General features: G+C 32.3%; 1 protein-coding gene across 4 annotated transcripts in view; it reads right to left on the bottom strand.

Annotated features, from left to right (window-relative positions):
- LOC106458975 (endonuclease/exonuclease/phosphatase family domain-containing protein 1-like) overlaps positions 1-11,787 on the bottom strand; it is a 43,392-nt gene extending 31,605 nt beyond the window's left edge. For 2 of the 4 annotated variants that reach the window (XM_022385344.1, XM_022385350.1), the window contains exons 1-3: positions 11,688-11,787; positions 8,507-8,675; positions 3,373-3,451 (exon numbers count right to left, since the gene is read on the bottom strand). The gene's annotated coding sequence lies outside the window, so the exon portion shown is untranslated. Of the gene's footprint in view, positions 1-3,372; positions 3,452-8,506; positions 8,772-11,687 lie in introns of all 4 variants that reach the window. The other 2 variants (XM_022385345.1, XM_022385346.1) reach the window with 2 other exon arrangements.
- Positions 11,788-14,004: the final 2,217 nt, after the last annotated feature.

The raw sequence follows: 14,004 nt of genomic DNA, 5'->3' as shown, positions 1-14,004 counted from the left end.
TTTTTTGATTTACGGTATTTTCTTTTTTTGACGTTTTGAGCTCTTTTGTGTTTATAACAATATATACTAAATTTTAAAGTATCAAACTGAATTTTTGTTCAATAAAAATCTTTCAAATGCGACTGTAGCTTTTTTTCCCAAAAAACTCTGTCTTCAATATAAGGGTGCGTCTTATATTCCGAAAAATACGGTACATATCAAAAACCTAAACTTAAAACGTACGGTCATGATAGCTACTTCACGAATCACTGTATTTGTCTCTTTCTCTGTATTATAACACGAAGGGTCAGCAGTTACAAAAACTGGCAAATGAAATATATCGATTGCACTGCTGTAAATAATTGTTTTCCTTCGGATTAAATGTAATGGGTCACGGAATTAAATATGTGAAGAAGCACCTCGATACGGTTTATCTTCTATCATCTGAAAGAAAAACTGTAAGTCTCCCTATTCGGGTACCATAATTTTATATATAATTAATGCTGATAACATTTACCGATCATGAGAGCCGTATTATGATATAGGAACATCAAAAATAGCTGAATCCGCGATCAAAAACTTTCGCGTAAAATGTTCTTCGCATCTTGCTGAAATGTATATCTTGGGTTGTAAAGCTTTTCTGCAAATGCAAAAAAAACAAACACCTATCATAATTTGCACGAATAAAGATACTAGTCATTAGTCAGCCTCTCATGTGGATTTATGATCTTAAGTTTCAACTTTTACACTTACAAAAAAGAAAAAAAAATGGCCAGGTGGTTAGGGTGCTCTACTCGCAATCCGCGGGTTCGAATCCCCGTCCCACCAAACATGCTCATCCTTTCAGCCGTGGGGGCATTATAATGTGAAGGTCAATCCCACTATTCGTTGGTAAAAGAGTAGCCCAAGAGTTGGCGGTGGGTGGTGATGACTAGCTGCCTTCCCTCTAGTCTTACACTGCTAAATTATGAATGGCTAGCGCAGATAGCCCTCGCCTGCGCGTAGCTTTGTGCAAAATTAAAAACAAATACTTAAAAAAACTTACGATATCAAAGTTTGCGACTGAAATTATAATTAATACATCATTAAGCCAAGGAATCATCTATGACTTAATCATTTACGCTTATTTTTTATTGGTATATGGAATAAAATTTTGTGCGACAAGAATACATTATACTCACTAAATTGTAAATATTCGTCTCATATGCCTTAATGACTAATATCATGTGATGAAAGGCCATCAAACACCATATCTAAGGTTAATTGTCAGCTATCAATTACTATTAGTTTGTCAGTAAATACATTGGTTGTGGTATACACAAAGATAATTTCTTAACTTTTAAAAACTTGTGTCTTTTAAACAAGTATATGCTCACACACAGAAAGTAAAAAAATATTGAAATCATCAAATTTGATAGAGACATTCTTATTACTGTTGTTGGCACATATTTACATAAGATCAATAAAACATAAGTCATGCATTAATAGATTTACAAACAGTTAACAATATTGGACTTCACTTCCACATTGGATCAATCAATTATTAAGTATTAATCAATACTTAAATGCAGCATCATGCTAGTTTTTCTTTATTCTCTAGGTAGGGAAAGAAAAGTTTTACTTTTCTAAAGCAAATATAGAAATAAAGTACATTTATAATGAAACAAGTGCTTATGTACAGTAGTTTTCAGAATGTCCTTTGTTATTGTAAATAGGAGTTAACTTATTTTCAACATAAACATGACACAGTGGTGTTCTCTGCTGATTACTTTTGAAAACTATCACAATTTTTATTAAACTAAAACTTCACTGCAAATTAACGTTTTTGTCTACTTTATGCACATCTGCTCCTAACGTACAACACACATGCATATGCACACACACACACATATATATATATTCATTTTGACCAATAAAAAATGCAACCTCATTACCATATGGTTCAGTTCAGTATAAAATTTTTGTTGCAGTCAAATACTACTTACCGACATATTAAAAAACAAATATGTCTGTGGCATTTAGATATCAATACTGTCCGTTCATGATTTTATTATCTATGCATAACATGCATGTTATGCATAGAGTAAATACACTATATCTGGCAAACATGTAGCATTTTGTATATATCATGGATTCTTCCCAATTGATTTTACAATCATCACTGTCCTTTTACCACACTTCATAAAATAATTCATTAATTTAGAAGGGTAATTGTAAATAGGTATTAAAATATATTCATAAACTTTTGTAATCATTAGCATTTGAACTAACCAATAATTTATTCCTTCTGAAATTTTGTTCAAATCAAAGAAAAAACTCATTATTGAATGAATAGTGCAATTATAACATTAATAAGTAAAAACACATGGACTGTGAAGATTTCTCAGCTTGCATCAATGTTCAAAAATAAAAGGATAATACTGGACCATTAAAGAGTTTAAGTAGAATCTTTAATGTGGAAAATTATAACATTGTTTCAAGCAACTGTTTTTGCTAATTAAGAAAAAAGCTGTCAAATCTGATTAGTGTTTTTAAATTTGGGACGACAGGAAGATATTTTCATTAAATTCAATAGGAGAGAGTTGTTTTGAAAAGCTAAAGTAATATCTTGAATTTTTTTTTTAATTTTGAAGAACTGATCCTTGATATTTCTACAGTTAATAGACATCTTCCTATAATGGAGCAGTGGCACAGCCATCTATATATCTATCTATCTATGTATGTGACCGACATAATAAATACAATGATGCCACCTGTTCTGCTGAAATACAATAAGATCTCAATGCTAGAAGCAGTGGGTGAGGCTTATCAAATGTTGCGCCATCTGTTGAATGGCACCACAAACAAAAAATCCATAAAACATTTTCACACTTTGGGTATTCAAGATTCAGATAGTTAGAAAAATAACTATGGTATGTGCAACAACCATTTATTTATAACAGAACACAATTTTAAATAAAAGTACTCTTCTCACAACACGACTTTCACTAGGACTCTACTTGAGGGTTTGATTATATATGTATTGATGTAATTTTTAAATGTAGTTCTAAAAAACTGGTGTTTTTAAAAATATATTATTTTTTCAATAAAGTGTAGCTCTTTTAATATATAAAAACATTAAAGTTTATATCAGTAAAATTTATGAAAATTTTGAGCTCTGTACATTGAATCATCTTGATACAATGAGTTGTGTATGACTAAAGAGCACAATCCGAACACTTTTCCCGTACAGTAGTACCCAGAAAGAAATACTTTTTTAGAAAATGTTTACTTTTTTTTAATTTTTTACAATAAGGTACGAATATTAAAATTACTAATTACTAGCACAAAGGCACCCATAGGGTGGCATTTCTGCTAGACAGAGAAATTACTGATGATTGGAAGAATACTTACCCGATTCATAGCAAGTTTAAAAAAGAAAGTCTAGTAAAAACCTAGGCAATCAGAAGTCTTATCACTTTGAATTCTGTTTCTGAAAAGATGAAAAAAGGCATTTAAAGATTACCATGAACAATAATCAGCATGTTTTTAGACATGGGTTTTCCTGCCTTACTACAGAAATATGTAAGGGTGACACACTGTCCTGTAATATTATAGATTTTTCTGAAGAAATGAAAATTGAGACCAAGTTATGCAAAATCAGCTTATAAGATTCAGAATCCATCTATTGCTAATTTTGTTTTTGAAACCATATACATGTTTAAGAGTGACACTTGCCTCAATAATTTCAATTATACAAGTTAAATAGTAATTTTGTTGATGATATTAATATGCTGGGTAAGAATGATATTTTTGAAAACATATTTTATTCAAAAAATCTGGATTATGTAATTCAATAACAAGACAGTAAATGATGACAATGTAAGTAGTGATAAAAGCTATAAACTTTTGTTTCAATATTTAAAGGTGGTAAAAGAAAGCTAACATTTTTAGGTCTATTAAAAGAAAGAACAGATGATTAGAAGAAAACACTGCATACAAGGATGTTCAAAATTCAAACAAAATTATTGACCTTACAATTTATGTATTGAAACATTTAAGATATGAAGAAAGATTCAAAGATACAAACTTGTATCCTCTGGTATACAGAAGAACTAAAGATGACCTGAATTAAATGTTTAAAATCATTAAGAGTTTGGATAAAATGATATTCTGTCATCTAGTCTTTGTTTATGTTTGCAAAACAATTTTTAAATACAACATAGTTTTGCACAATTATGGATGTTATTGTTTAACCACCAGAGATACCAAAAGTATGCATATTAAGATATTTCCTTTTCAGTTAACATTTTCTAGACTGCGTATGCTGTGACAAACTCTAGTAAACCAGTTCTATTACTGATAACATTTTTCATACAGCAGTAGTGGATAATACATGTACATTTGATAATGAATAAATTTTGATTATTACAGCGTCTACCTAATTGTGTGATCAAATACAAACTTGAAAATCAGAAGTCTTATTCACCCAGAAAATATTTTTAATTATTTTAGATGTATTTAATGTTTGGAAACATTAATAAAGTTTTGGAAATTACTGAATAGACAAATTTTCAATCTTAACATCCTTAATCCCTTGAACGTATGTTATTGTACTATTTCTCAAGCAAAACTCAGGTGTGTCCAGTTTTGGATTCTTTACTTTAAAAAGGATAATGAAATAGTGAAAAAGAAAAAAAAAGGTGTTGAGAAAACCCATTAATCTGTTAACTTTTTTGAGGATGTTGCTTGATGACAGGGTAAGGATTTGGTGTACTTAGATTTTCAAAAAGCTTTTGATAAGGTGCCATACTGAAGACTAGCTAAGAGAATTACAATAGTGGGGAATGGGGAACAACTGGTTAACTTGATGCATTTTAGGTACTCATAACTTGGGTCACATATTTAGTATAAATGGGAACCCATTCAACAGCATGACTGGAGGAAAAGACCTTTACACAATGGTACATACATCACTCAAACCATTGAGGCAGTGCTCTATTGCTAGTAGTAAAGCTAATATAATTTTATGATTTACATATAAATATACTGATTACAAGTCACAAGACATAATTATTTCCTCATTAAAATTACTAGTTAGGCTTCAACTGAAACAGCGTGTACAATTTTAGTCTATTTATCCAATAGAAGAAATTGATTATTGGTGAGGATTCAGAGAAGGGATACTAAGATGTTTTTAGGGATGGCAGGATTATCCTAGACAAAACATTCCTTGTTACAAACAGTACTTTTGAAATATCATGATAAGCAGTCAGTGGTGTTAGCACACAGATCACCAATATAATAAGGAAATTTCGTTATTATGAAATGAGGTCGAGGTATTAGATATTATAACAATACAAAACATATATTAATGCCCCTAGTAATTACATCAGTTGGTTACACTCTCCAATAAACGTTTTAATTATTGTTACTTTAAAATCAATCAATGTTTTACAAACTTTAAGTTAAGAGAAAATATCTGTCTACAAGGAAGAAGAAACTTAAGTTGAAGTTGGTGAGGACATGGTTGCAGTAATAAAACAACAAACTAGTAGAATTGGACTGGATAAACTGATCTCCCAGACTTGGTATCTAAAATTTTACCCTACTTTTTACATGATTTGGTTACTAGGTAGTTTTGGTTCTGATTTATGCTTTGTATGTATATGAACTGGATGAAACTGGTTGGTTGTCACAAGAAGTGCTGCTTAGAGAAGGTTTGGACTATTGTAGTCCAATGGTATAGCTTAATATTGTTTCTAAGAATTGTGAAAATTTTGATACCAACATGAAATTGGCACATTTGAAGAAGGTCATATGAAAAATCATTTGCTGACAGAGTACCAAACTGAAAAAAATTATGTTTCCATGAAAATGTCCTGTCAATCAGAGCAAGCTAAATTATTCAATAACTATCACCATTACTCTACTACTACTACTCCAAATAAGAACCAGCATATTTAACTGGTGTTAGCAATGGCTTGAGGCAATGTATGATTTTCTGAATCATTGATACTGAGTGAGTATCTAGGAAAAGAGGTCGAGGAGCACTGACACTCACGGACTTGATTTATTCTTCCTGATTGTATGCATGATATGAGACCCAGGATATTGTTTGTGTCTTCTTTGAAGAATCTTGCTCAATCATCATTCATTCTCTTCCATTTGTGTCTCTCCTATCAGAAGTGTCCATCTTCTACTTAATTAGTCTGGTACATCTCTCACTCTCCTCTTCTTCATTGCTTTTCTTTCTGCCTTTTTTTTCTTCCAAGGCATTCTTCATGGTGTCACCATCACACTGCATCTGTGATCCTAAGGCTGGCACAGATGACTCTATTGAATTGGTGGAAACTGGAGATATAATGGTATAGGAGAAAGGCAGAGATTTAAGATATTTAGAAGATGATGAATCTTTTATTATCACTGTTTCCAAGTGTGTGCTTTTTTCCTGCATAACTGGGATGCTGTACAAGTGAGATTCTTGTACCACGAAAGAAGCCTCTTGCAGGAGTCGAGGATGGATTTTAATCAATGTTATCAACTGCAGCTGTTGTAAATACACCTTCACATAATTGTGGAAGACATAACACCCAATTTTCATAAAAGTTTTTGCAAGCAGCATTTGCAAGGTCTGCAGATGGCCATAATAACTTGTCTATGATACAGAAAAGCCCACATAAAAAAAACCTATCTATTAGCTCTCATTTCTGAGCGTTAGCATAGAGCATTACTCCTATGTAGATTGGTAATGGTGTTTTCTGGCTTTTGGTATGCCTTGTTGAACTCGTACCTTGTCATTTGCATTTCATACTGCTAAACTTAAGAAGCTGGGCAATGGTTTTTGCTGCTGGATTGAATGGGTTGGCTGCTTCATCTTTAATATTTGGTCCTTCAAGAACCATGCTGATAAGAGCAAGGAGTGATGTTGAAACTAATTTTCCTGGCAGTCTGATGAGAATCTTCTGTAGAAAGTTCTCTTTTTTTCAAATAATTATCTTGATACAATATAGGTATGCTGTCTGTGCCAAATACACTGCAACCAAGTCACTGTTCTTTAGTCCAGCATTAGACAGATCTTGTCCTATGTCGTTATCAAATATTAAAAGTACCTCTTTTCCTTTTCTGTGTGTTCTGAGACCAAGGATGTGAGTAAAAAGTGTATTCTTTAGTCCTGTTGCATGGATTCTTTGGTCTGGCTTTAAACTCAGCTGTTCAAGTCTTAAGTAAGAGTCTCATACCAAGTCTGTCAGTTTGAGATAGGTGTATTTGGCTTATTTAATTGTGCATACTTTACATCGGAAATCAGTTGATCCAAAACAATTCTGAGTCATTGTTTCACTGTACTACTGTGGTGAATGCTTCTTGGTCTTCTCTATAGTACAGTAAAGATCAACTGCTATCAAGTCTCCTGCATTAATTTTTCATTAAGAGTTGCAGACCAAACAAATGCATGCTTCAGTCAGATCTTCCATACATGCAACCTGATCACAGCAAAGTTCCTTCTGTGTGAGATCTTTTTTTGGAACACTGAGTTGGTAGATGTGTGCATTTGAAGATTCCTGTAGATTCTTTCACTGGATCAGCATCTAGCATCATTCTTTTCATCACTTGACATAACTTACATTTTATCATATCAGTCTTTGCAGGACTTGTGTCACAGAACACAACATTTGAAAAATTTCTGCAATCCCGTCTCCTTACTCAAACTGGACTAATTTTAGAGTTCTTGGAGAAATTTCACTGACACTGTGCATGTTTAATCCATTAACAAATACTGCCAGAACTACTTCCATTTTTTTGGAATTTTGGCTTTAATTACATTTTTTTCTACTTTTGCTATGTTTGATTTTGCTATTGGTTTTACAAACTTATTTCTAAAATGTTTGGCTCTTGGTGTTTCGTTAAATCTCTGTTTCTGTGGACATCTGCAATCACAAGCCATAGTTAAAGCACTCTACTTGTTTTTGTTCTCTTCTAAAGCAATCTCTAGTAATGCATCCCTGTAAATGCATTTAAAAATTTAACACTTTCTGCAATATTTTGCTATACTATTCACGAGCATTTATCTTGTAAATTTTGTTAGTTATTTCATTTTTATACTAAATTGATCTGGAAACACCTGGGGCCACATACCAGTTTCTCTCTAAGTCCCTCTTTTTTAGCTACTTCTATAAACTCTAGTAATGTTGTTCTTGGGGTGTTTGCTTCACTTACATGTAACTTCATTAAATTACTTGCTAAACATGATCATCTACAGGTTCAGCCTTCTGAAACATCTGGAGAGTTAATTTCTCTGGACTCCTAACTACATACTTTATGGTTTGAATGCTACTGTATCCTTAGCCTGCCTGACCTGGAGCCTATGATTTCACTCATGATATTAAGCGAGTCTTTTATCATGGAACAATGAAACCAGCTCCAGACAGACATAATCATCTTTACAAAATGTAGAAATTTTCCTGACTTAAAAACAGAAAACCACAATGAATCAATACACTATCATCTTCAAAATTGGTTAGTCACTGGTAAAGTGGAACTTTCTTACCTTCAAATCACACTTTTCCTTCTCTTCTTTTGTAAGAGCATTTGTAACCATTATAGGTAGATTACACATATACTTCTGACCAATGTTTCTATCATGACACCAAGGTTCAATGGTACATAGGTGCTTTAGCAAGCTGTTGTTGATTGGCATCTTTTTCAGCAAGTAATTTCTAGAATAAACACAGCATGTTGGGCTTTTTCATTGAAGTCTGTCAAAATTCTGTCCTTCTGCAGTATTTTTCTTATCAGATTCTTTGCTTTCACGCCTAAAAATAACCTGCCATTACATAATTTTTAATAATAATTAAGCAGATAAAATTACATAAACATACCCATTACCTAGGAATTTGTAATAGGTTGCAATGATTTTGAAACTGTCAGCCTCTTTCTTTTTATGTTTCAGTGTTTTAAGTGTGATCATCTATAGTTTGTTTTCCTTGACTGCCATATTTCCACTCAGTCTCAGAAGAAAAACAGTATGCTTTGCCCACATCATACAACTTCAATTTCCCAACAAAACTCCTATCTATTTCTGTGTGTAGCCATTTCCAGTTTCACCAAAGCATTCCCCCACCCACCCATTATGTAGCTTTGTGCTTAACAACAAACATAATGACAATATTTCAAGTACTTGGATATTAGGAATAATAAAAAAACTAATTTTGATTGGTTTGTTATTTTCGTAACAATCAATTTAATCATAATTTCAATTGATCAACTGTTAGAAAAAAAACATTATAACTTTTGAGAGTTTAAATTGACTGTTATCATGGGAGATTTAGAGAATTATATAAGATCAAGAGAGTTGCATGGTCAAATGGGAAATTAGAAACTTGAAAAACTAAATGAAAAAAAAAGGTTGGCTAAAAATGTAAAAATTAATTGTACAGATTTCTTTAAATAGATTAAGAGTAAGTAAAATGTCAGGATGGGGCTTTGAGGGATGATACAGCAAGGCTATCTGATTATTGTGATATGGTTGGTTTATTAAATACAACTTTTTCTTCAATTTTTACTAATGAAAATTAAAGAAATATTCATCATCATGAACAGGTGCTACATGGAAAAAAAAAGATTGAACAAAATGATATCACATTAATTCCAAGGTTGTTGAGAAAAAATGGGAAAGTTTAAAGAATGATAAGGCTCCTAGCCTAGATAATATTTCCATAAGGATTTTGAAGAAGGTTAAGGACTGGATATGCGAGTCACTTGTTAGAATTTTTGGTGAATCCTTGAAACAAGATAGGAAGTTGGTTAATGTTATTCCTATTTTCAAGGGAGGTAACAAAAGTTGTCCCAATAATTATAGGCCTATTTGTCTTACATCAGTGGTGTGAAAAGTTTTTAAGTCTGCTAAAAGATACTTTACAAAGTCACTGAACAAAGTTTAAAACTTTATTAGATACTCAGTATGGTTTTATTAGGGGAAATCTTACCTTACTAATCTTTTGACATTCTTTGAAAAGCTTATGTATATGAGGGTACAGGTCTGCATTTGGCATATATGAATTTTCAGAAAGCATTTGAGAAGGTGCCAAATGAAAGGCTTGTTAAAAAACAATTATTTCTACAAGTATGTAGACAGAGATAGATATATGTTGGTTCATTGGATATAAAAATTGGCTGGATGGAAGAAAGCAGAGGGTTGTTATAAATTTTAGTTCAATCAAACTGGATTAATGTCAGAAGTGAGGTACCACAGGGTTCTGTTTTGGGCCCTTTGCTCTATTTAATTTACATCAATATCATAGATGAAAGAATAGTCAATGAATTAATTAAATTTGCTGATGATATTAAGGTTTTGGGTGTTGTTGGTTATATGGAGGATGCTGCTGCTTTACAAAAGATTTGGATTATTTGGAGAGTTGAGCAAATAAATGGCATATAGATTTTGGATATAATAAGTGCAAGGTATTGCATGTAGGATATCATTATTTGAATTATCAGTACAATTTGAATGGGAAAACCTCAATAGTGTTACAGAAGAATATGATCTTGGTGTTCTAGCTGATCACTCTATTAAGCTATCTGAGCAATATGATATTGCTAGTGCAGAGCAAATAGGGTTTTAGGTTGTATCTACATAAATACTGAATAAAGACTAAAGAAGTTATAATTTCATTATATGGGCCATTTGTTAGGTTATATTTGAAGTATTAAGTTCAGTCTTGGGTACTTTAGATATGACACTGAATAATTAGAAAGGGTTCAGAGTAGCATTTCTAGGATGGAAAGGTTGTCATTCAAGCAAGGTTGGCCTTTGGACTGGGTAAGGTGTACAGGGCACCCACCCCAAGGAGCACCAAAATTAGCATTGCAGTTAGCAGTTCTTTTCAATTTAATAAAAAGTTCACACAGTCCACAACTTTACTAGGGCCAGCTCTGCATACAAGAACAGATCTCTCTAATTATCATCTCTGAAAAAAAGAAGGGCTAGAGAAGATATTATTGCACTGTTTAAAATATAAATAAAAAATTTTCAGGGTAGGACTAGGAGTCATCTTCAACTAAAAGGTTTATTTCTCTAACAGTGTGGTTGACCTTTGGAATGGGTTGCCTTCAAATATGGTGGACACAGTTAATTTAAGGAAAGACTTGACAAATATTTAAATGATAAGGGCTGGCTTTGGACATTATATTTTTATTTCAAAGTTTAGTTTAGTGGACATGACAGCTCAGATACGCAAGTCCATTGTGTTTAAATTACATTTATCCTGTACAAGTTTACAAAATGGTTTGTATTTTATTAAACTTCTTACAAATACTATAACATGTTAAATAAGTATTTGGTTGTGCAATAATATATTTGAATTTAGTTTGTGGGAATGTCTGGAGTATAACCTTCTAAGTTCTATCACACCTGGCTTGTCCTTTTATTTTGTAGTCTTATTTTGGACTTCCTAAAGTAAAGAGGGTAAAGTCTAAGCGTGTCATTTATTTATAAATTGGTCTACAGCTTTTGAAACTGAATATAACATAAACCTGATTACGTACAGAAACTTGTATTATTAATTTTATGACAGTTAATATTATTATTAGCTCATGTGAATTTTGTTTTCTATTTTGAAAATTATTATAATATCTCTATAAAAATTTCAGTAGAAATAGTTTACTTTAGCATTCGGCCTATATCAACTGAGTCTAAGTTCAGTAACTGCTACGTAATGATTACAACTTACAGTAAAAAAATAGCAAACGTAAACATATACTTGCTGAAAATTTGGCATACTAATTAAATATTGAGGTACATCCTTCCACCATTCTAAAAATAAAACCATAACACATGATGTACTTTAGTGACATCTGCAGGAGGAAAAGACAAAAGCGATCATTTAATGTAAGTTCTAAAGAGGCCTTTAATCTAAATTGGTTATGTTTGGTATACAACTGAGGTGAATTCAGTTGAACCAGAATAATTTTCAACAGTTATCGTAGACCCTCAAAAATTCATGATATTTCATTATTTGTATAAGAGCATGCATCCTACATTCTTTTTGTAAACTTTTGGTGAAGCTTCTTTTAAAATGATGTGTTCAGTTTGGATCTCTTATTATAAGGAAGTATAGGTATTGGAAATTGTGCAGAAAAATAAATCCGCCAAAATAATACTTGAGTTATTCAGCAAGGTTTAATGAGTTAGATTTGAAGTTCTTTGATGAGTAGAAAAAATAAAATATGGTTTAGTTCAGGAGTTACAAAGGATTAGATATAATTTCCATTGAGTATGGAAAAAATAGGGGTTCGAAGTACAGACTAAAATCTTTGGAAACATGGATCTGAATTTATTTTTTGTGAAATTTTAGAAACTTTTTAAGTGTTTTATTTCACAATTCAATGTGTTTTGCTAGTTTTATTCATTATATGGATATGAATTCAGTTTACCTTTGGTTTTGCTATTAATTTCTCTCAAAATCAACAATAAACAATTTCTTTATTTTTGAAAATTGTCTGGATGATTGGTTTGGTTTGTTTTAAATTTCGCGCAAAGCTACACGGGGGCTAACTGCGCTAGCAGTCCCTAATTTAGTAGTAAAAGACTAGAGGAAATGCAGCTAGTCATCACTACCCACTGCCAACTCTTGGACTACTCTTTTAGCAACGAATAGTGGGATTGACTGTCACATTATAACGCCCGCACGACTGAAAGGGCAAACATGTTAGGTTGGACGGGGAATTCAAGCCAGCGACTTGCAGATTGCGAATAGATCCCCCTAACCATCTGACCATACCAGGCCCTGGATGACTGAACACAGGAAAAATAGTTATCTAAATAATACTAATAGCGGGAACATTTTAAGGGTCTGTTTTGACCATTTCTAATTTATTCTTCGTTATTTGTCTTAATAGTTTGAGTACCCGAATCATAGCTATAATTTATCTAATTTTCTTGATACTACTGAAATACTAAATAACGCTAATAACAGAAGGTTGACTTTGTTGTAAGAGTGATAATCAATCCCTTAACATGGATAGTGAATGGTAGTGTGCTGCTTATTGGTTGCCTTCTTTCTGGTCAGCAGTTAAATTAAGGAGAGTAGCATATAATCTCAATAAATTTGTCATAGATATGAAATACAATATTTGTTTTACTTGTTTGTTATTTAGTGTAAAGTTACACAATGGGCTATTTATTTACTGTTCACCACGGGTATCGAGCCCGGAATTTTATCAATATAAGCCCGCAGATTTACCCCTGAGCCATCAAAAAGCCAAAATATAAATACTAATTGATGGAAAATTCATGTTTACGCAAACTACCTCCCTCCCCCCAAAAGTAATTTTTAAATGTGTTACTAGTATAATTTTAGTATATATTTCGGTAATTGTAAACAAATTTATAGACGGAAATACATCAGACTCATATGAGAATAAGAAACTTGAGTGTGAAAATCCCCATACAATTATTTATAATTGACTTAGGCAGTCTTCATGATGAACAAAAAAGGTAAAATAGGTGGCAACTGCTTAATTCAACATGACACTTATGGAGAAAGTCTTGGAGGATTACTGTACAAAAGTGGAAAAAAAAGGACAATGTTTTGAAAAACTTTGTAGTCACATTGTGCTCTACAATTTAGGGCTGTGGATGAATGATAATAGTGATGGTCAAATCACAATATTCGGTCTGAAAAGAGTAGCTCAAGAGTTTCTGGTGGGTACTGTTGACCAGCTGCTTTCCCTCTAGTTGATTATTTTAAAATTAAGGATGGCTAGCTCAGATAGCCCAAGTGTTGCCTTGCATAAAATTCAACAAATATACAAGTAAACAACCTTCTTCACATACACTTTTATGAAACATTATTTATTTTCTCATGTAAATAGAATTTTCACAGAATAAGTCAGGGATTGTATGGACCCCATAAGACATATTGAAATGTAGTCATATCAGGATCCAATCTTTAAGTCAAAGGGCGAGGACAAAAACATCTCCAGTTTTCAATGGTTCATGATAGTATATGCCCATGTGACAAAGACTGTTTCTTTGCTTGGCTGTTA

Source organism: Limulus polyphemus, unplaced genomic scaffold (genome assembly GCF_000517525.1).
Source record: "Limulus polyphemus unplaced genomic scaffold, Limulus_polyphemus-2.1.2 Scaffold540, whole genome shotgun sequence".
In the NCBI taxonomy this organism is placed as follows: domain Eukaryota; kingdom Metazoa; phylum Arthropoda; class Merostomata; order Xiphosura; family Limulidae; genus Limulus; species Limulus polyphemus.
Note: the sequence above shows the minus strand (reverse complement) of the source record. Positions and strands in the feature narration are given on the sequence as shown.